General features: G+C 43.0%; 1 pseudogene; it reads right to left on the bottom strand.

The window, feature by feature from the left end:
- Nucleotides 1–1,365: 1,365 nt before the first annotated feature.
- On the bottom strand, nt 1,366–21,043 carry LOC149290292 (serotransferrin-like; annotated as a pseudogene).
- Between the last annotated feature and the right edge of the window lie 423 nt (nt 21,044–21,466).

Raw genomic sequence — 21,466 nt, 5'->3', positions numbered from 1 at the left:
GCATCTCAAATTTTTGCTCTCCCATTACAGAGAAAAAAAAATCTCCCATCTACATATCAGTCTGGTCCACCCAAAAGAGCTGTCCAGAACCAAAATGAGAGGCAACGACCCCAGATGCACATTTCGGCCTTCCTTGGCATTGTGAGTGGTTTGCGGATGGTTTCCCTCTAGGCACAAGAGAGCGAGAAGGTCCGCGTCTGGACTCGCCTTTACACTTGGTGAACCCCCAGAGATCACCAAAGGGTGAAATGCTTAAAAGGATTACATCATGTAATATTTAAGGGAAAGCAATCAAAAGGCAGGGTCCCATGGAAAAATATAAATTTTTATTTGAGCATTGAATGCAGTGTTGTACACTGTAATGTAGTTTTTCTTACAAAAAAAAATTTCATTCCAACCTTATTTACCTGCAGACATTATCATTCTGGGTGCCTAAACATCATACTGAGCAGGAAGACCTGCTTATTCCAATCATTTTCTCTGTATACTTTCATGAGTCGGTCACTTAAGGTGATTAGGACCGAGCCATTCTGTCGTTTAACTGAAGACAGTATGATAAGGAGTCAGGGTGCTTAATAGAACGGGCCAAGATAACTGAGCTAGACTACATACACGTGAAAAATATGCACCTAAAGGCATTATATAAAGTGAAATGAAGAATTGCTTTAAAACGTGTTTTTAATGAGATACTGGTAAAAAAAAAAAAAAAAAAGTAAAAAAAATGCATGTGTGTGAGTTACCTGTCAACCAGCAAATCATCTTGCAATTATCATAATCAAAATAATATGGGGCTTATTCACTGGATTTCAGTTCATTAAGAGCCAATAACAGTGACACCTCTGCTAAGAAGTGGCCAATCTTTACATGCACAATATAACGTTAAACAAACAATACTCACAAAATATACATTTGTATACATTATGTATGAACAACACAAGGGGCTCACAAGGAGTTGAGATGTTGGGTAAATGTTTTAAATCAATCGAGAAGAAAAAGTCCCTTATCTTAAACTTGTTTAAACTGTTTTTAAGATTTGTTTTTTAATATGTTAAAAAAATTGCATGCTTTCTCTTTGGAATTTGTCTCAATAACAAGTTTAGAAATAAGGGAAAATAGGAAGTTTTGGTGTACACTGTAGTGTGTTGAATGTATCAGTAAAAAAAGAAAACTACTTAGTATTTTTTAAAATAACTTCCGTTCTTGAGATCTTCTGAGACTCAATGGCGTGATGATCGTACAGAATGTTGCCTGGTCCTGCCTTTATGTCAGCAGGGCTCTGAAATTATTTTCCTGGGCATACTAAATGCAGCAAGTCTGTTCAACAAACCATAGTTGGTTTCGCGGTCACTTTTAAGACAAACTCTTTTAGGTCTTGGTGTCTGTGCACATGTCTTTTTTGCAGAAGTCTAAAATACCTGAAAGCAAACAATAGGAGTACTTTTGTAAGAGATAAACATCAGCAATACTATAAAGAAATATGAAAACTAAATTTTGCCAAATGGGTGTTAAAATTACATGATGAGAACTAGGAAAGCATCTGGTTGTTTTATCTTTTCCAGAAACATAGTTTCAGTTGTCCAAATGGGACATGGACTCAGCAGCAGTGTGAAAGCACCAGACTGCAATAATAATGTTCTGATTTCCTGCATTACCTGTTACTTTAAAAAGGGGGTTAATCAATACATAGGAGACATAAGTATAGTGGGGGGGATATAACAAAAACTGGTCTCCTTTGATAGACAGCTTCATGAAGATAGATGAGATCCAGTACCTGCTTGTGTGCAGTCAAACACTGAGTGTGCAAGATTCATGAAGCTTTCCCCCAGTATAGCCTGAAGACTGAGGCTACCAATGGGACGAAGACATGAAGTGGACTCCTTAAAAAGTAGATCCCCCTCTCCATAGACCGCTGCCGACTGGAATAACTGGAACGTGGAGCCTTTACCCAGCCCTAGGCTCTCCTGCATAAAGAAACACAAGGCGGCAGGATGACAAATGTTCCAGCTTTCTGTGGATGAACAGTGCAGGAGTACAGTAGAAAGATAAGCGCAGGGACTCCACTAAACAAATTCATAGTACCTTTACTTACTTACAGTATGATCGCAAGAACATTTCAGAAAACCCTCTTCTCTCTTGCATGACCATCCCATCCTAATTCATCCTTCCTTACCTGTGATTTCACAAGGAAGTCATAGACTTTGGCTGTGATAACGGGTCGTGTCATAACCACGCTGGGAGGGATAGTTCCCAGGTTACAGCTTCTCCACTCAGCAAGGGCTGCACGGCCATCGTTTGGACAAAGCAGCTCAAAGTCCGAGGTGCTGAATCCATGTGCCCAGTCGGTCTTCTCCAGGTCTGCAAACAAAACAGCTTGGGAGTTGGTTTAGGGGTCCTTAAAAGAGCACCCTGTCCTGATATTCATATTAAATGTAAGAGATGCAACAAAGCAAGACATTGGTGCACACCCAACAAACATTCACTGCAAATGCTATTTAAAAACACCTATCTCAAACATATATATTGGATTCTGACACTTTATGGGTCACATATGATCAAGGACACCACTGTGTCAATGTACCTCAATAAGTGTTAAATATTCCTACCATGGGACAGTAACCAATGACACTGCGTTGCTTTTTACCCATTCAGATTTTCCTGCAAATATATACAGTAGATGAAATATGATTCTCCGAGATTAGGGTAGAGGAGGCCAGGGATAATGTCTAATTTTCAAAGTCAATACCCAAACAATGTATGCTCCAATTTGCATGCAGTAAATACATTGGAGCCAAAGCAAAATGGACTCCATCATGCATTGAAAATAAATAAATCTAATAATAAATTGCATATTCTATGAGAATGGGACTATAGTTCGATGATGTTCACAGAACAGAAGTTGCAAAGTTTCTATGGAACAGCAAGATTGACATCAGAGAGTGATGGACTACATACAAGTAGGCAGAGGGAGTCAATTATATTTCATTACTGGGATCTGTCAGTATTATGCGGAGGGAATAAATGAATAATCTGCCAGTAAAGTCAGGTAGTGAATACTGAGAACATATTGTGATTAACGTCTTACTTGCAATGTTGTCCTGCAGTGAGTGATGCTCCAGGAAGGCAACATCTCCAAAACTGCGTCCAGCTGGGTCTCCAACTAGACACCTGGCATCATGTAAGGCAAACAAACCACTCTCAGTAAGGATTACGTTAAGGTAGTCTGTGACCAGTACTGTCGTTTCTGTGTTAAAGTGGATTTGACATGTTTTGAAACTGATTTATCTTGTGCCATCGTAGAATTCTACATTGGAGCATCATTCTCAAGCACAACTGCCCATACTGACACTAAACAGAAAATATTGCTCTTGCAGATATATGATCAATCTATAAGGATCCAGTCAGCGTATTTAAGAGACTTCCACTACTATTGCGATTTCAAGAGAGAGGGCTTCTGGATAGGAAGCTCATTCACATGGGTCGGCTGCCAGAGCGTGCCACTTTTGGTGTCCTCCATAAGGTTAGGTAGCACCTCCTTGCTTCCATTTAAGAAAATGCATGTTGCACTCAGCAAGTGTAGTGAATTTAAAAGATCTTGTAGCTTATAGAAAGCAGGAAAGTATGATATCACTAGCCTTCAAATCTTGGAATACTCTGTGCCAGATTTCACAACCATAGGATGCTCCTGGCCACGCTTTAGGTGTTGTTATTAATGACATAACTGCCCTGCCTTGTTCCCTCTATCCTCCAGCAAAGCAGTGGATTCCTTACACACAGATAAATACCGTATTGGCCCGAATATAGGCCGCACTTTTTTCCCCCACTTTAAGTCTTTAAAATGCGGGTGCGGCCTATATCCAGGGTCTAGCGCCCGACGCCTGGGACATGCAGTTCCGGGCGCCGGGCAGGCAGCAGGGTTAGGATACAGATCCCTCGCAGTGGTGCAGGGGACCTGTATCCTACTCTCTATCTATTTATCTATCCTACTCTTAGATAAATATTTGCCCAGGTAAATTAGGGCTTTATGGAATATACCGCCTGATGTCTTCCTCACTCTGGCCCTCAATAAGATGCAAAATGATCAGCTGAAGGAAACATCCCTCATAGCCTTCTAAATACAGGACATACTTGAAAACAAGAGAAGTCCCGGTACAAATATTTTCTGTAGCAAAAAAAGGTCCTGAAAGTGATCTTTATTCTGAGGAGTGAATAAATGAATTAGCTACAATAAGATTAATAAGAAAAATGGATGTAGCTGTATTAGCCCAATACAAAAAAGTTGATACATTTTACCATCAAAAAATAGATGTAAAGTTGCATAAGGTCTCATCTTCACGAGGAATTATTCATTCCCAAAAGTTTATGCAACTTTACATCTTTTTTTTTTTTATGTTGATGAAGACTGAAATAAAATTCTCACTCTTGGTTTAATAAGCAAAGAAACTGAGTGCATGCCTCAGTCCTGCTGTCCTCTACACAAATTATTTGGGCAGTATTTACTTTACTGAGAAGGTTTACACACAGAAGGTGAGTCGGCAGTTAGTGAAGGGCACCAGGGGCATTAGTATAGGCAGCATGGCTGCAGGATCATGCAAGAGGAAAAGCATGCATTTCCCACGTTATGGCCTTACCTTAGGGCTCCCATGTTGCCATAGTAACGCTCATCGTGATTGGCTGCACACCTTCCATTTATTCTGCCATCTTGCTCCCAGCCCACACACACCTTGCACAGGTCACGTTCTGCTCCTGGCATGCACCCTTTCCAGAAATAGTTCTCGTAAGCTGCAAACGGGGTCAAAAAGCAAATTTCTCATTTCTTCACACAAACTTTTTACTATCTGTAGTTATATTTGTGTTTCCTGGTATGTAAAAAAAAATGCTGAATATCATATATACTCCACTGCCCGTTTCCTTGTTCCTGTCTCCTTTTCTGCACCTCTATTCATTGTCTTGCCTCTTCTTGCTCTTTTAACCAGGCCTCCCAGAGTGCTTCTGCAAAGGGGAACACACCATCTGCCCTTTGTGGAAGTACTCCAAGAGGTCAGTATAATACAGACAGATCCGCGGAGAAAGAGAAGCGGACTTCTGCAAAAGGGCAGAGCCGCAGGAACAACGACTCCTCCGTTCCTTCAATTGGGGTGAGGGTGTGCAAAGAGGCCTGGTTAACAGAGCTGATACTGGATAGAAGTGGATGAAGAAAGAAGAACAATAAGAGGCAAGAGAAGAAGCGGAGCGGTGGAAAAGTGAGACAGGAACACTGAAGTAGAGCATGAATGGCTCTAATACCGGTCCTCATGGAAACTATGATCACAACAGTGTAGAATAGACTGCGTGACCTTGAGATTCTGCCCCCTTTACCCTGAGACTTTGAGATTGGGGCAAAAACCCTGAGATTCAGGGTCAAACCCTGAGAGTTCCCAGGTACGGTAATACTACTATTTTCTTCCGTCTTCAAGTCGTGCATGACTTAAAACTTTGAGTACAGTTCCCCTTGGGAGTTTAGGCCTCTTTTTGTAGTTTTCCTTGGTTACAACTGCTTACATAATTCCTAAGGAAAAACTATAATTTTTTTCAGAAAAGGTTAAGCTTTTCATGAATTCAAGGCAAATTGTGCATCACATCACATTCATCATCTCATTCCCCTTCAATCTAATAATTGTATGGTTGTATATACATATAGACTGCACACCCATGAAGGTGACAGTACACAACATATCACATGTTAGGCACACGTAAAATTATAGTAAAGAAACAACGTAAACAACGGTTTTCTTTGCATCTGTGGTGCACCTGCTTTTGAGAATTCCCATCACCCTTAAAATTATTCTGGTTTAAGGTAATGGCCTTGTAGTGCACACAACCTGGCTGGTCATAGCTGGCATCATGCTGATATTTTTTTTTTTGGAGGGGGTTTAACCCATCAGTAGTAGGCACTAGGCAGTCTTTAAACAAGACTAGCTGCCATCAGTGGTAGGCAGCTGGGAGAGGTAGACGAAGGCTGCTCAGCCCCTGTCCAGTACTGTACGAAACAACATTTTCTCCCCAGTAAATGACTTTTTATGGAAAAGGATGAACATTAAATATCTATGTCTCATTCCAGTGTCATGGTTTCTCGCTGCTCCACTTCTGCCCAAAGTTACCTAAGTTAATGTCACAGTCCCATGTCTTGTTCCCTTGGGTCCGCACCGTGTGTTTGGAGAGCAGCAACCACCCAGCAGGACTGTACAGGTAACCATGGCAGGATCTACGCTGACCCATGCCAGACAGAGTCACAGCTCTTGTGGTTTTCTTGGTTATTGCCAGAGCATAAAGAGGAGGAAAATCTACAGGAAGAGACTTGAATGAGTGACCAAATGACAGCATAGGACCAAAAGACCAATTCCACTGATGTACATTTCAGTTGCCTCAACTCCCCACCATTGTGTTTCCTTGTAGCAAACAGCTCATCATTGGAGTTGGATGAAAATAGCTTATAATGACAGATATCTCCAGGATTGTAGGAATCTTATAAAAAAATCTGAATCTTGTTTGTGTATCCTAAATCATACAATATAAGCCATGCAGGCCTCTGCCTAGAAGACACATTTACTTAGATATAATATCATGAGGTCCATGTAGTGCAAAATATAATTTATCTGGATAGGTTTCTATGGAAGTAGAATCCACACTCCTGTTAAATTAACGCCCATGGTATGGGATTTAATAAAATCAGAATCTTTTCAAAAGTATAACAGATAAAAAACCTAGTATAAATATACATAGGTGCATTAAAAACACATGTCTTGATGCCGCATCAATAGAGGGGCTGTGGTAGATGACATTGTAGTAAAGGTAAACCATTCCCTTGTAGGCCCTTCAGATCATGTTTCTCCTGTCTTATTTTCAGCACAATCCACCCCTGCCTAGAAACATTTTTATTCGGTTTACTTAATTTCTTTAGAGTAAGCAGGGAAATCTCCAGCATACTTTATTGTTATGCTTATTCCTGAGACCAGTGACAACTACAACCCAAAGATTTTGACTCCCGGGCGGGACATCAAATTTGGAAAATGTTATTTCAGTCCCATAGTGGGACCATCTATCTAACTGAAGGACTCAATGAAGGTTTATGTCAAACTATTGTATTGTATAGACATTAAGACTAAAAATGAATAACTGTTCATGTTGAAGCCATTTTACACTTTTCTTTTATTCAAGCTTCAAATCAATTATTAATAATACAAATAAATGGAGATATTTCATATCTTTGTATAAGCAAGAGCAAAAATATAATAGAAAGAATGATTTCTGTTGTTAGGCTGTGGAAGGATATAGGACAAATCGGTTTGAGTGAGTGACACATGCATCTTACCTCTGCCACTGACATTGTGCTGATTCTCTTCAGGCTCCATAACACAATCAGAGATTTCACCTGAAGGGTGAGCATAAAGGATAATGTCAGGACTTCATGTCAGAAGAGAAGCAACCAAATACTGTTTGCTGTTGCATGCAAATCATGTTGTATATCACCACAAATGTTGGTCTTCTTGGTATTTAGTTGTGTTGTGTTTCGTAGTAAAATCATGTTTTTCTTGCTCCTTCTTCTGGTCATACTACCATCATATCAGCAGTAAAATATAACTGTAAGCCTCCTGGCTACCTGCACCTCTTACGTGGCCCATTAAAAACTGTCTCATGCTAACATTCCTTCTTTAGTAATACTGTTGAACTTGCCACTTTTTTGTTACTGGCCATAATTGACCACACCATTGATTGGCCTGTGCCTCTGGATCTGTCTGTGGCCCATTCGTTTTTGGGTTACAAATTTTGTTCCCTTCCTATTTAGTTCGCCCAATAAGTAATCCGGGAACTAAATTTGTTCCCAGTAGGTTGGAAGCATAGCATTGTCCAAAATGTCTTGGTATGCTGAAGGGGACAATGCTATGCTTCCAACTTTGTGTGAACAGTTTGGAGAAGACCCTTTTCTATTCCAGCATGACTGTGCAAAGGGGGAACAAAATACATATTAATGTCTATGTATTTAGAATACAATGTCATAAAAGTCCCTGTTGGTTTAATGGCCAAGTGTCCCAATATTTTTGTATAATGAATACATGCTATTGTTAACTCTTGAGGTGTTATATTTTATATTTCATGTGTGCTTTTCTCTGCAATCAGACTCCACAATCAAACTGTCTTACAAACAGAAGCACCCTGGATAAGCTAATCAGGCAGCTCACCCCAGTATTCGACAGCAGCCGGCTGCAGACCACACCGCCCGGCAATATATGCATGAGTAGCATCTAAAGACACAGCATCTACTTCATTCCTCTGAAACCAAGATATAAGAAGGTGAGAGGGCACAGCTAATTGAGTAGCGCATATAAAATGCATGTTCATGTACAAATGTAAAAATATACATATCCATATAAATACCTTGATCATCTCGATACAGCCAGTTGGAGAAGTTGCCTGAATACAGACTAGTGGATCAGACCTCACATTCAGTGCCCAGTCCTCACACTTCCGCATCTCTGCAGCACTGATACAGCACCAGCGGACAACACTATTATCCAGAGAGATACCTAAGGGGAGAAAGAAGCTACACGTGAACAGAGTCGGCCTTAAGTGTTCTGACGCCCTGTGCGGACTACTCCTCTGGCGCCCCCCCATCCCCCCCAAAAAAAGGAAAGAAATCTCACTGCCTCCCCCCCTTCCCCTTCTCACTGCCTTCCCCCCTCTGCCCCTTCTGACTGCCTTCCCCCCTCTGCCCCTTCTCACTACCTTCCCCTCTCTGCCCCTTCTCACTGCCTCCCCCCGGCCCTTATCACTATCTAACCCCCTGCCCCTTATCACTATCTAACCCCCCTGCCCCTTATCACTATCTAACCCCCCTGCCCCTTATCACTATCTAACCCCCCTGCCCCTTATCACTATCTAACCCCCCTGCCCCTTATCACTATCTAACCCCCCTGCCCCTTATCACTATCTAACCCCCCTGCCCCTTATCACTATCTAACCCCCCTGCCCCTTATCACTATATAACCCCTCTCCCTATCCTTACTTACCTTGTTGCCAGAGCCCTGCGGTGGGAGCGGGATGCGTCCGTCTTCCCGCTCTGACGCGGTGCACGCTTAACAGCAGAGCGCCAGAAAAATTCCGGCGCTCACCATGAAACGCTAGCACCGCGACGGAGTCACGGAGAGTGAGGGGCGCCGAGTGGTTGCTTAAAACCTCACGAGCAACCGCTCGGCGCCCCTGCCTGGGACTTAAATGAAAACACCGGGTTTTTTTTGTTTTAACATTAAAAAAAAACTTTATTTAACATGGAGGATATTAAATAAAGTTACAAACAAAAAACGGTGTTTTCATTTAAGTCCCGGACGGCGCCCCTGTTGCCATGGCGCCCTGTGCGGCCGCACACCCCTAAGGCCGGCCCTGCGCGTGAATTAACCATCACACCCACTACACCCTAAGTAGCTGTATAACATCAGTTAAGGCTTGTAGGCAGGAAGACAGACTGCCTTTATTTCTCACCTTCATGCCCCAGTCCTTTCAGGAGCGCCACATAATCCAGTCCCAGAAGCCCAGCCATGTCGACATCATCATTCAAGACTTGCAGCTTCTGTGTGGTATCATAAAACAGGAGATTTTGCCCCCCAAAAGGATCTGATGCAAAGAGGGAAAAGCGATTCCGCTGTCTCCCGTTGTGGCCAAACAAGCCCTGCGCAAAAAATAAAATGAAATAATACATTTTGGGGAGGTTCTAGCTTTTATTTTTAAATATGTCCACAAAAAAAGAAAAAAGAAAAGTGATTTGAAAAGCCTCAATCATACATATGTTACAAGTCACCTGGATCAAGGTGAGAAACCTCTTAGTGATCCTGTGCAGGGGACCTCTGGTCACTATGGCTTTGTTGGGACCCTGTCCCAGATTACACTTTCGGAAGGAACTCAGAGGAGCTGTAGACCCATCTGGACATAGGAGTTCAAATGCCTCTAATTCTGAATCTGTGAATGTAATGGAAAAGGTGCCAAAATAAGCCTCTGCTGCTAAACCACAACAGCAAAGGAGGACTGGTAATGAGGAAAATTCAGCAACCTTATTAAATCTTGTGTGTGTATTTTGCCAAATATGTTTAGGTCAGGCCAGATTTTGCACATAGACGATTGTTGCCCGTGCTATCATTAGCCACAACTTTAACACACTCTACTAATAAGCTCCTATCTCAGGCTTAACTCTTGGGCTGAATGGCCCAAAATGGCCACAGCCATAGATATGCAGCCCTATCTTTGTATGGAAAAATAGAACACAAGTTCACAAAGACTCAGTCTTACCTGTAGCATTGATGATAGATAAGTGATCCATGAACGCCACATCCCCAGCACCACTCTTCAAACACCTAAACAGAACAGTAAATACAGTAGTTGCAGGCCAATAGTTATTTCTGTCTCTAGAAAAAAAATTCTAACACAAATTGTTGGAGACTACACTGGTCCTGTTCACAAAATAGTTTTGGTCGTTGAAAACAATGCTATAATTTACAAATTGTTTGCAATACAAAAGGGATTTTTGAAAAAAGTATCCTTTGAACTTTAATTTGTTATTTGCAAAATGTGTTTTGTAACCCTGGTGTGACACTAAGAGTAACCAAAAACAGTATGTTCCTGGTGTCTTCAATAATGCTTTCAATAACAGACCTATGCATAAGTACGTGATTAACATATGGCTACATATGACTCATATAATCTAGTTACAATCTACTTTTCATTTCAGTTAAAATGTAAAGAGAAGATACTTTGCATCATCATCCAAGGTAGGAATGAGAGGAGGGAGTACGCCAGTGTACTGAGCCCCATTCATGCATGCTGGCTCTCAGGGGCGCTAATCTAATCTAAACGGCCGCTGGGTGCTGATGCCAGTAGCTCCATCAGCACACAGCGGCCGTTTAGATCAGTTTTCCAGCAGTCTGATGGCCGCATAGTGATGGGAGCAGCGTGAGGGGTGAAACGTGAGTGCGAGGGGGCGGAGCTTTCACCCCTCACGCTGCTCCCATCACTATGCGGCCATCAGACTGCTGGAAAACTGATCTAAACGGCCGCTGCGTGCTGATGCCACCGGCCGGAGCTACTTTAAGTTTTCCAAGTAACCTCTAGTCGGGACAGTTTGTCAGTCTTCACACACAGGGCAAGAAACTGGATAAGAAGAGTGAATCAGCCACATCACAGAGCAACAGACTGAGGGCAGTGTGAAGGAGCCAGACTTTATTCCTAGCTTCAAATAGGTACTGTGTATGTGTGTATGTGTGTATGTGATTCATATGTATGTACAGTATGTAATGTATGTAGTATGTGTGTATAGTGTATGTGTGCATGTATGTGTTTGTGTATAGTGCATGTAGCCACAAAAAGCACTATATAAACCAATAAATAATTATAATGAAACCCATTAATATGAAATAATTATGAGCAGCAGGTTAAAGTAGAGCTCCAAAAAAAACCCAAACAAACAGAATGGAAAATTCCCCTGACCACACAGGTAAAGCTAAAATGTATTATACTTTACTAGGTTCTAGGAACATGGGCAGGGGCGGGCTGGGCAGGGGGGCAATTTAAGGGCCGGAGCTACTTGAATACTTTTTTTTTCATCTAATAGTAGCTCCGGCCGGCGGCATCAGCACCCAGCAGCCGTTTAGATCAGTTTTCCAGCAGTCTGATGGCCGCATAGTGATGGGAGCAGCGTGAGGGGTGAAAGCTCCGCCCCCTCGCACTGAGACTGCTGGAGCACCGGATGTCGTGTCACTGACATCCTGTATACATAGAAAACAGTCTGTTGCTACCAGGGGATGGAGGTCTAGACGAAACCCCCCAAAAGTGGAAGTAGAAGGTTAGTAAACCAATTTATTTTTGTACAAGCTATATAATATTTTTTTCTGTATTCGTTAAAAACAAAAAAATAGGTATGTGTGTGTATGTACGTGTGTCCCCAGTGTCACTTCTGTCCCCAATCAGCCCCCCATGTCATTGCTGTCTCCATTCAGCTCCCCAATGTCACCTCTGTTCCCAATCAGCCCCTCCCAGTGTCACCTCTGTCCCCCTTCAGCCCCCGTGTCATTGCTGTCCCCATTCAGCTCTTCAGTGTCAGCTCTGTCCCCAATCAGCCCACTTTAAGGTATGATCCTGGTAGGGTCATATTAGCCTTTACAATTTCCCTGCTGCTGTGTACTATACTTCCCATAATCCTCAGCCAGTATCATGGGGGCATTTAACTGGCTGAGCATCAGGGGGACATTAGGTTTTGCTTTTTTTTTACCATTCTTTGTTGCTATTAAATTTACTTATGTTGACCTGCGGACCGTGAGCGTTTAACTAAACCGTTCACCCCGTCTGAGATAGCCACTGCTATCAAGTCCCTTCCTAATGGCAAATCCCCTGGCCCGGATGGCCTGGGAGCCGAGTATTATAAACTTCTCTCTACGTATCTACCGGCACACCTTGCTGATGTTTATAATGGATATCTGCAGGGGAAGGTCCCCCCGAGGGATTTCACGGCCTCCCGTATCATAGTCCTTCCCAAACCACACAGGGACCCTACTTTGCTCTCCTCCTATCGCCCTATTTCCCTCTTGAACCAAGATCTCAAAATATACACCAAGATTATGGCCTCTAGACTGCAACCTATTCTAATGGCACTCACTTCTCCTTCTCAGACCGGATTTGTTAAAGGGCGCCACTCTACTCAAAATATTAGGGGCCTTATCTCAGCTATTCTTACTGCCAAACTAACTAACAGCAAGGCCTCTATAATACTTAGTTGTGATGCTGATAAGGCGTTCGATAGAATTTCCTGGCCATACCTTGTTAGTTTTTTCAAATACCATCATTTCGGGTTGCCTTTTGTACAAATGTTTCGAACGTTGTATCATTCCCCGGTGGCTCAGGTTGCGGTGAATAATATTAACTCCCGCTGGTTCTCCTTGGGTAGGGGTACTCGCCAAGGCTGTCCCCTGTCCCCTCTACTTTTTAATCTGGCGATTCCGCCGAGCTTGAGGGAATCAGGGTGGGTGTTGTCGAATTGAAGGTTGCCGCCTTTGCTGATGATCTTTTGTTATATCTCTCCAATCCCAAAGCGGCGATGCCTCATCTGCTTACCCTATTTGACCAATTTCATAAGGCCTCGGGATTCTTAATCAATAGGCTTAAGACCGAAGCGCTTCCCATTTTCCCGCAGGCTAAACGTGGCTGGGGGGGGGCGTTCCCTTTCAATTGGACTCGACTTCCCTCCTTGAAGTATCTAGGTCTTACCATCCCCATAAATCTGGCACATCTTTACAAACTAAATTTTTCCCCGTTGTTGCGTCAAATGGAAGACTCTTTTAAAACTTGGTCCAAATTTAATCTCTCCTTCTTAGGTAGATGTCACTTATACAAAATGGCCTTTTTCCCCAAACTACTGTACCCGATTCACATGTTGCCCATTACCTTGAAGAGGAAGGATGTCCAATATTATAATGCGCTGCTGCGTAAGTTTCTGTGGTGCAACAAAAAAGCTAGAATTTCGTTGGTGAAACTTCAGCAGCCGGCTCATAACGGGGGGGTGAATTTGCCGAACCTATTAGATTATGCTCTGGCCTCTAACTACCGCTTTGTGGCAGATTGGCTGAGTGGCAGGTCTAGGTTCACCAATGTGACCCTGGAGCAGCAACTCTTTCCTGCCATTTCTTTGGCCTCTCTCCTGCATCAGCCTAGAAGTACTTTACCTCCCGATGTGGTCGCTAATCCGTTGTTATATCATACAATGAAGGCCTGGGAGCGTGTTCGACGTCGCCTGGGCTTGGAGGTCCATTATTCCCGGTTCTTGCCCTTGGTTCGCAACCCGCAGTTCCAACACGGGAGGGAGGATGTTGTCTTTAGGAGACTCGCCCAGGTGGGTGGTCGGGTCGTTGGTGACTTCCTTGACCCGCGAGAGGGTAAACTGTTGACGTTCTCGCGGTTCCAAACTAAATTCCCTACTGTTCGAATTCATCCTATTCACTACCTCCAGCTCCGTAACTATGTTAATGCGCTACTTCCCCACCTCTCTGGGGCTAACTCCAACCACCCCTTAGACCGGATCACGATATCATCTGCCCCACTGCTCACTATGTCTACAATCTATAACCTGCTTCGCCCAATTATTGATTGGGAGACCCATACGGCGGGCATTGCCTCCTGGAAAACTGATTTTCCAAATCTGTGTCAAAAACAAGTTCTCCAGGCGTACTCCCGCAATTCCAAACTCTTGGTGTCTAGGGATTATGGTGAAATGTTCCTTAAAATCATTTTACCCCCAAACTCCGGTTCTTAATGGGTTTAGATTATCATTCCCGATGTCTGAAATGCCGCTCACCTGGGGCGGATCTTCTTCACGGCTTGTGGTCCTGCAGTTCTATTGTCCCGTTCTGGAATGCCCTACAGTTGTACATTACAGATACTCTGGGCATTCGTTTTGTAATTTCTGTTGAATGGGCAATTTTTGGTATGATCCCTGATCCTGTTCCTCCCTCTGCAGCAAGAGCTAAATCTCTCTTGCTCACTATCTCGGCAGTGGCCAAACGGGCAATATTGTCCCAATGGATTGCTCCTCAGCCACCTTTACTGCCTATGGTCCTGTCGCGATTACGCCTTCTGTTTCAGATGGATTGGCTTGAAGCCGTTCTCCATAAGGAAAGCAAGGTTAAATTTCTGTTTAACCGTTGGTCCCCATTTATCGCAACGCTGGATAGTGATACCAGGTTGTCACTATACCAAACATTTAATACCACAGAATGGTACTGCCTTCAAGTCCTGAGAGGTACTCTCCCTGTCCCGGGCTTTTGATCTTAATGATGGGCGGGATGGTTGCGTGTTGTGACCTGTGGTTTTGCGTCGGTGGTTTTGTACCTTATGTTTGCCTTCATGAATGTCCTCCACTTATCCTTACTTTTGGTCTCCTGGATCTTTGTTTGTACTGTATGTTATACTGCAACTGTACATCACTTGTCTCTGTAAATGTCAAGTTTTGTCAACATGTCAAAATGTCTGGCTGTAAACTTATTCTCATGTTTTATGCTTTGTCTTCTCCGTGGAATAAAGAAGTTTAATAAAAAAAAAAAAAAAAAAAATTGACTTATGTTGAATCATATTTGTATTTTTATAATGAATATGCGTTCAGGAAAAGATAGGCATGTATGGTGGGCTGATTCGTGGCACAACGGGCCACTTCACTTGACTTGCCCCCCCAGGCTTTAGGCAGCCAGCCCTCCCCTGCTGGCTCTACACCCCTGAATGTGACCCTGATCGTGATGCAGATGATGCAGATGTCTTACCTGAAAGCACCATCGGTACCAGAAAATGGTTCACTGCTGCTTGTCTCACAGAAGTTATTCTTGTCCCTTACATAGGATTTAGGCCCCTGGCAAAGTTCACACAGGTTGGGGGCAGAGATCCCAATTCCTGGAATGCAACTGGCGTTGAAATACCTGCTGACAACTACAAGGAGCAAACAGAAGGACATTCACAATCAACAAAAAAAGGTCAGATTAACATTTATTACATATTAAGTCACAAAATGCCAACATAAACTAAGAGGGTTCTGATTTTGTAACCTTTTCTTTATACAGAATTGTCCAAACGAATAAAACCGTATTGTATTCAACTGTATTCAAGTTCTCAAATGAGTAACGTTTAGGAAAAGCAATAAAAGATATACAATAGGTTGAGAAATTCTACGGGTCTTTGGTTTCCTAACTGGCAATCTGGCAAACATTTAACTGATAGTGACAAATTGTGAAATGTATGGTTTACGACAGCTGGTAATCATTTTTTCAGAAAAGAGTGTCCAACACTCATTTTTGAAGTACACATGGTGCTTGAGGCTGTTGCTACCATTCTGACACTGAAAAAACAATTACACATTTCTGAAGATTGTGGCACGCCATGGATTGTTACAGTCACCACATATATCCCTTTATATACATTGTGACAGAACCCTCCATCACTGGGGCCCCTGGAGAGGCCTGAGAGCCAGCCTCCTCCCTATCGACTATGGGCCCAGGCCTTGTAGAGACTTCTGTGTGTGGATACAGGGGTTCAGTTTCTGCTGATGTTCCCCATGTTTTAGCACTCAGAGTCTCGGAACTGTAACGTCTGCTGGATATCCTGTGGTAGGAAGAAGGCTGATTGTCTTTGCATTGTTAATTGTATAGGTGTGAAGTGTTTCCCCTGTTATTGTGTGAGTTAGCCCTTGTCTTAAGACCCCCTGTAGGTATGACTAGGTGTCACTGCTGCATACCTAATTATCAATTACATAACAGGTAGCTGTTAATCCTGTGAGCTCCTGTTATCCCTGTGTCCTGGCCATTGTCTGTCTTAAGCCAATTATATGTCTATCGTCATTCCACGTCTACGTCCCCAATTAATGTAATTATTTATGTCTCATGTCATTCTGTCCTTCCCCCGGATATTGTGTTGCAGGATTTGATCTAATTACTGACATGGTAATTAGATCATGTGATATTTGTCTTGCCCCTTTTCTTACTTGTGTGTATATATAGCTCTGTCTTTGGTTTTAATAAATGAGTCCTGTTTTCACCTCAACATGCGTGTTGCCTGATGTTTAGGGTGGGGTGTAGCCTCGCCGTGTAGCTAAGCTTCGGATGGCCACAGTGCCAATGCAGCTCCGGTGCAGCGGCGTCCACCCTTCTATCTACAACGCTGGTTCTGCCTGGCGCTGAAGGGGTTACTTGTTGGTGTCCCGGCAGGAGGAAGCAACGTTTGGCGGGAGTACCCAGTCGGGGTACAGGTCGGTCCCGTCACATACATTACTCTGTGTTTGCATTTGCCCTAACAGTGTGACTTCAGGATCCGCTTGCATGGCTTTAATGTGGGAAACAACATACACTAAAGGGAATTAAATCGTAACAAGTAGTGAACCATTAATATGTGTATTGTAAGTATTTATTCATTATTGTTCTGTATATGTATGATATGTGCGATAACTTAATAGCTTCATTAGAATTTATGTGATCTCTTTGTTGTGTTGGTTTGGAAGAGAAAGTAACTAGCATCCTAATAATATGGCAGTAGTTTCTGCTAGATTTGAGTCATAGCATATACCTTGTTATAGGTAAGAATCTACAAGCCACAGCTATACTAACTGTGTGTAATTTGTGTAAGCGTGTTTGCATATATGTACCAGAGTGTATGTTCGAGGGGGGGGCAAGGGGCAAAGAAGGCACAGACAAGTTCTTTGGGGGCAATGATGGCACATACCAACTGTTGGAGAGCCCCGGCTCAATTTTTGCACCAGGAGCCAGTGCTTTCTAGTTATGCCCCTGCTTATTATCACTTCAAGCTGTACTCCCTATGTATTCCTTTTCATATTATGCTTGTTATAATTAAAGACTGTAATCACATAGTTCTACATAATGATCAGGGCATGTTATTTTTTGTAAGCTTGCCTTTACTCAGAGGTTGTTCCTCATCCCAATAGAGAAAGTTCTTGGACAGCAAGAATCCTAATGGGATATTCCAGCCTGATGTCCACCGCGCCCCGCTATGGCAAGAGCGGGTCCCTCTTAGGCTGTCAATGTTCAGGGTGCCACGCCGGGCAACAGCAACTGCAAACACGCAGCTCCCTGTGGGGTAATAGGGCACCATTATGTATGAATTCATATTTTACTTGACAGATGTACTTGCCGCTTTACAGTACGATAAGGGGCCGTACATTAAGTGTAGTCACAGAGATTTTATTTATTGGGGTGCAACACATTACATTAGAAACGGCGATCCCTGCTCCGTGGAGCATACAGTCACCAAATATATATTTCAGCTAATCAGGTCTGGATTGGCTATCCGGCACACCGGGCAAATGCATGAGACTAAAAATGTAGAGTGTGGCCAGCCATGTGAATCCGTCAGACGGCTGTACGCCTTAAAGTGCCAGGGTCACCTCATGGTTGCCAGCACTGTAGATACTGCATATCATAATTATTCTATGAATGCTTCTTATCCTTGTTGTATTAATACACGTCAGTACGTCACAAGATGTTGGAGACTGATACTGCCAGCTGGAGTGACTTGGACAGAACAATCTACTGAGGGATTCTACAACCAAGAGCAGTGTGGTTTGACTAATGCTCCCCTCTATGATTTGGCAAATCCAATGGTACTGTTGACTGAGAGTGAGTCAGATATTGTCACTTGAGTAATATATTGATATTAATCCTGTTGGCAGAACCGTACGATAAGGTCAAAGCTATCTGTAAAGGCTGGTCAATTTTAGTTTTTTAGGGTTTTTTTCTCATTATTTAACAGGCAGTGGAAATAATATAACAGTCGATGTACAAGGTTCCATAAGATGTAATGTTGATGTAAGGAAGTTCACTTTATTGAGAGGGTGAGAGACAAGTGGACCAGCCCCCCAGCAGAAGTGGTAGACACTAATATGGTAAGGGAATGTATACATGCATGGGATAGGCATGTGGCTATTCTGAATCTAAGACCAAGGTCAAATTATGCACTGATAATGGTTATATGCTTCTAAATGCACAGTGAACTTTACCTTCTGAGTGCTGTTCTTTTGCTACAGCTGCCAAATCATACAGTTGGATGGCCGTGTACACCTCTCCCGCATCAAGGGACACCGCATCTGCCTTATTTCCCTGGGAAAGCATCAAATAACACAAAGCCAGGCAACAGAAATGATGTATTATACAGAAAATTTCCATGAGATTTGTAGCCTCACCCCCAGCCCAATCTAAAATTGTTCCTAAAGGGCAGTTTGGACCCCTGGTTATGTCACCCTGCAGTGAAAGCTGCCAGTGAGGTCAGGGGGATGCAAAAGGGAGAAAGTGAGTAAGAGGGAGTATGTATGTTAGAATGAGAATGTATGTATAAGTGTGTGCTAGTGTGGATGTGTATGTGTAAATGTTTGTGTGTTAGCATGAATGTGTATGTGTAAGTGGTGTGAGAAGGAGTGTGTGTTAGCATTAGTATGTAAGTGTGTGTCGGTGAGTCTGAGTAAGTCTATGTTAGTGTGTGTATTTTTAAGCGTGTAAGTTTGAGTAGGTATGTGTACATATCTGTGTCAGTGTATATGTTGGAGGGGCAAGAGGCCGATGGGGTCATCTGGCTTTTTTGCCTCCTGGGCCAGAAGGTGCCAGCTCTCCCATGAGCCTGATAGTTTAAAGAGGTACGTGAAATGTAAAGTCTGTTAGGATCTACTATCCATCATCATGAATAGTACAGGAGTTCTCATCATAGTGAACTCTCCAGTTTTACCATTTGGTAAAATACTTCCCAGTAATGTACATCATCTTACCCTGATCTTGGTCATGCAGTCCTGTGTATTGTGAGCTCTCACACAAGAAACCCTGGAGAATGGATCATTTGCGGGCAGCACAGACTGAAGAGTCCGTGCCAAATAAGAACATTTCCTCTGTTCGGCATCAGATAAAGTACACCATCGAAACTTCTTTCCTGAAGCAGTAGAATAGGGTGACTATCGTCTAGGGTGACATAGAGTCCATGCACTAAACGCTGATGTAACGGAGGCTGCAATCTTAGGCTACATCCTGGCACCACCTGCCAGACCACCTGCCCTTCCCATGCCGAGCATCTAATTATCTTGAGGAGGGAGCCTCCTCTGGCGCAGACAACCATCTTGTGCTTCCTCTATCAACTGTACGGTGCAGATTGCAGGGTTACAACATTGTATCCCAGCTCTCTATACAGTGCAGGGGCGAGACGATGCAAGTGACAACGACTGAAAAAGAGACCTCCAAGTACCCAAAAGCTTATGTAACTTTACATTTTTCTATGTTGGCCCAATAATGAAATTTTTCTATGTTGGCCCAATAAAAGGGATCAACTCCAGCTAAAGACTCCATAACTCCTAGAAGGAAATACAAACAAAAAAAAAAAACAAATTCTCTCTACATTAAGTCTGTGACTGCGTTCTTATAAAACTCACTTAGTCTTCGCGTGTCTGGTCCTTTTACCCTCAGTCTACAACCCGTGTCTCTATGATACACCTCTACTGTATACCATGCATCAGCCCACTTGCCCCTCAAATCATGGTATTTGTCTAATCCATTGTACAGCGCTATGGAATATGATTGTGATATATAAAATAGTAAATAGCAATTCTACCTCATTTTGTGCACCACAGCCTCAGCTTGTTCCGTGTCCCTGTGCTTGGTTTCAGTAGGTGAGGGAATATGTCAACATTCACCCACACTGGAGTATTTGTGTACTTTCCTTATTAACCCACGTGCCCGGGCTTCACCTACCTGATGCCAAAGGAGGTAGCATGGAGATGAATGACAGCGTGCACATAGTGTAGAGGATAAAGCAGGAGAGGCACTCCATTGTTTGAGTAGGATTATATCATCTCTCCGATATGGCAAGAGATAAGTCTGGTAAAGACAAGAGAAGGGAGAAACGGATGGAGGAAGAGGGAGGAGGCACACATGGAAACCATTAGCAGTGAAATATTTTAGGTTATGGTGATAACTGACAGAGCAGCAACATGTTCTCAGCAAACACTTCAAAAACAAGAAAGATCTGCCAAACCTCACTGACAACATACTGGACACAGATGTGTTTTTGGAGTCGGAAAAGTCAATAGCAGTGGAACCCAGCAAAGCTTTGAGAAGAGCTGTGAGATGTGCTAGAAAAAGTATACAGTAATGCTCTACAGCTATAATCAATCTAGAAGAAAACTAGCTTCTATGTTCAAATAATTTCTGTGTGTATTTCAACTCACCAAAGATGACAAAGCAGCTCTTTATGTCTGGTCCCACAAGATACTTTGCTGCTCCCCGGACCCTGTTCATACACATGTACGAGGTTTTGACTGGATACCTGGGGACTCTTGGGATTTTGCCCGGAGACTCCAGGAGAAACATTGCTTCTGCGGGTCTCAGGGTCACTACCCCCTCCCCACCCTCTTCCCCTCCAGAGGGGACCACCCACTACATCAGCAGGACCTCCCACTGGCTTCAGCAGGACCACCCACAATGTCAGCACAACCTCCTACCCACATCCCGCAATTTAGCCGGAGCCAGAAAGTTCCCAGCTATATCTAATATTAGGATTAAACTAGAACCTCTCTCAGGTATGAGTGCTAATAGGTCATCAAAGCCTTAAATTGATTTATACAAAATGATGCACTTACATAGACTTGGCTGCCCTGTCTTTTATTGGCTGTTAGAAACCCTTAGCACTAGGGTGCCCACATCAGCCATGTTTTCCAGGACACATATCATTTTTACATATTACAGACCAGCCCAGATTAAATGCTGCCCTGCAGTATGGATGTATAACTGACTAATCAGTCCCCTTCAATAAGTCTAAGTACATTTTATCGATGTGGTCACCCTACTTTGCACATTTTAGAGAATCCTAATAGTGGTGCAGCAACTGCACAGATCACAACAAACTTATACAAACCACTGACCACAAGATG

The sequence above is a fragment of the Sceloporus occidentalis genome, unplaced genomic scaffold (genome assembly GCF_023333645.1).
Source record: "Sceloporus occidentalis isolate IW3139 unplaced genomic scaffold, rSceOcc1.0.p SCAF_40, whole genome shotgun sequence".
In the NCBI taxonomy this organism is placed as follows: Eukaryota; Metazoa; Chordata; class Lepidosauria; order Squamata; family Phrynosomatidae; genus Sceloporus; species Sceloporus occidentalis.
This window is presented reverse-complemented; position numbering and strand designations above follow the sequence as displayed.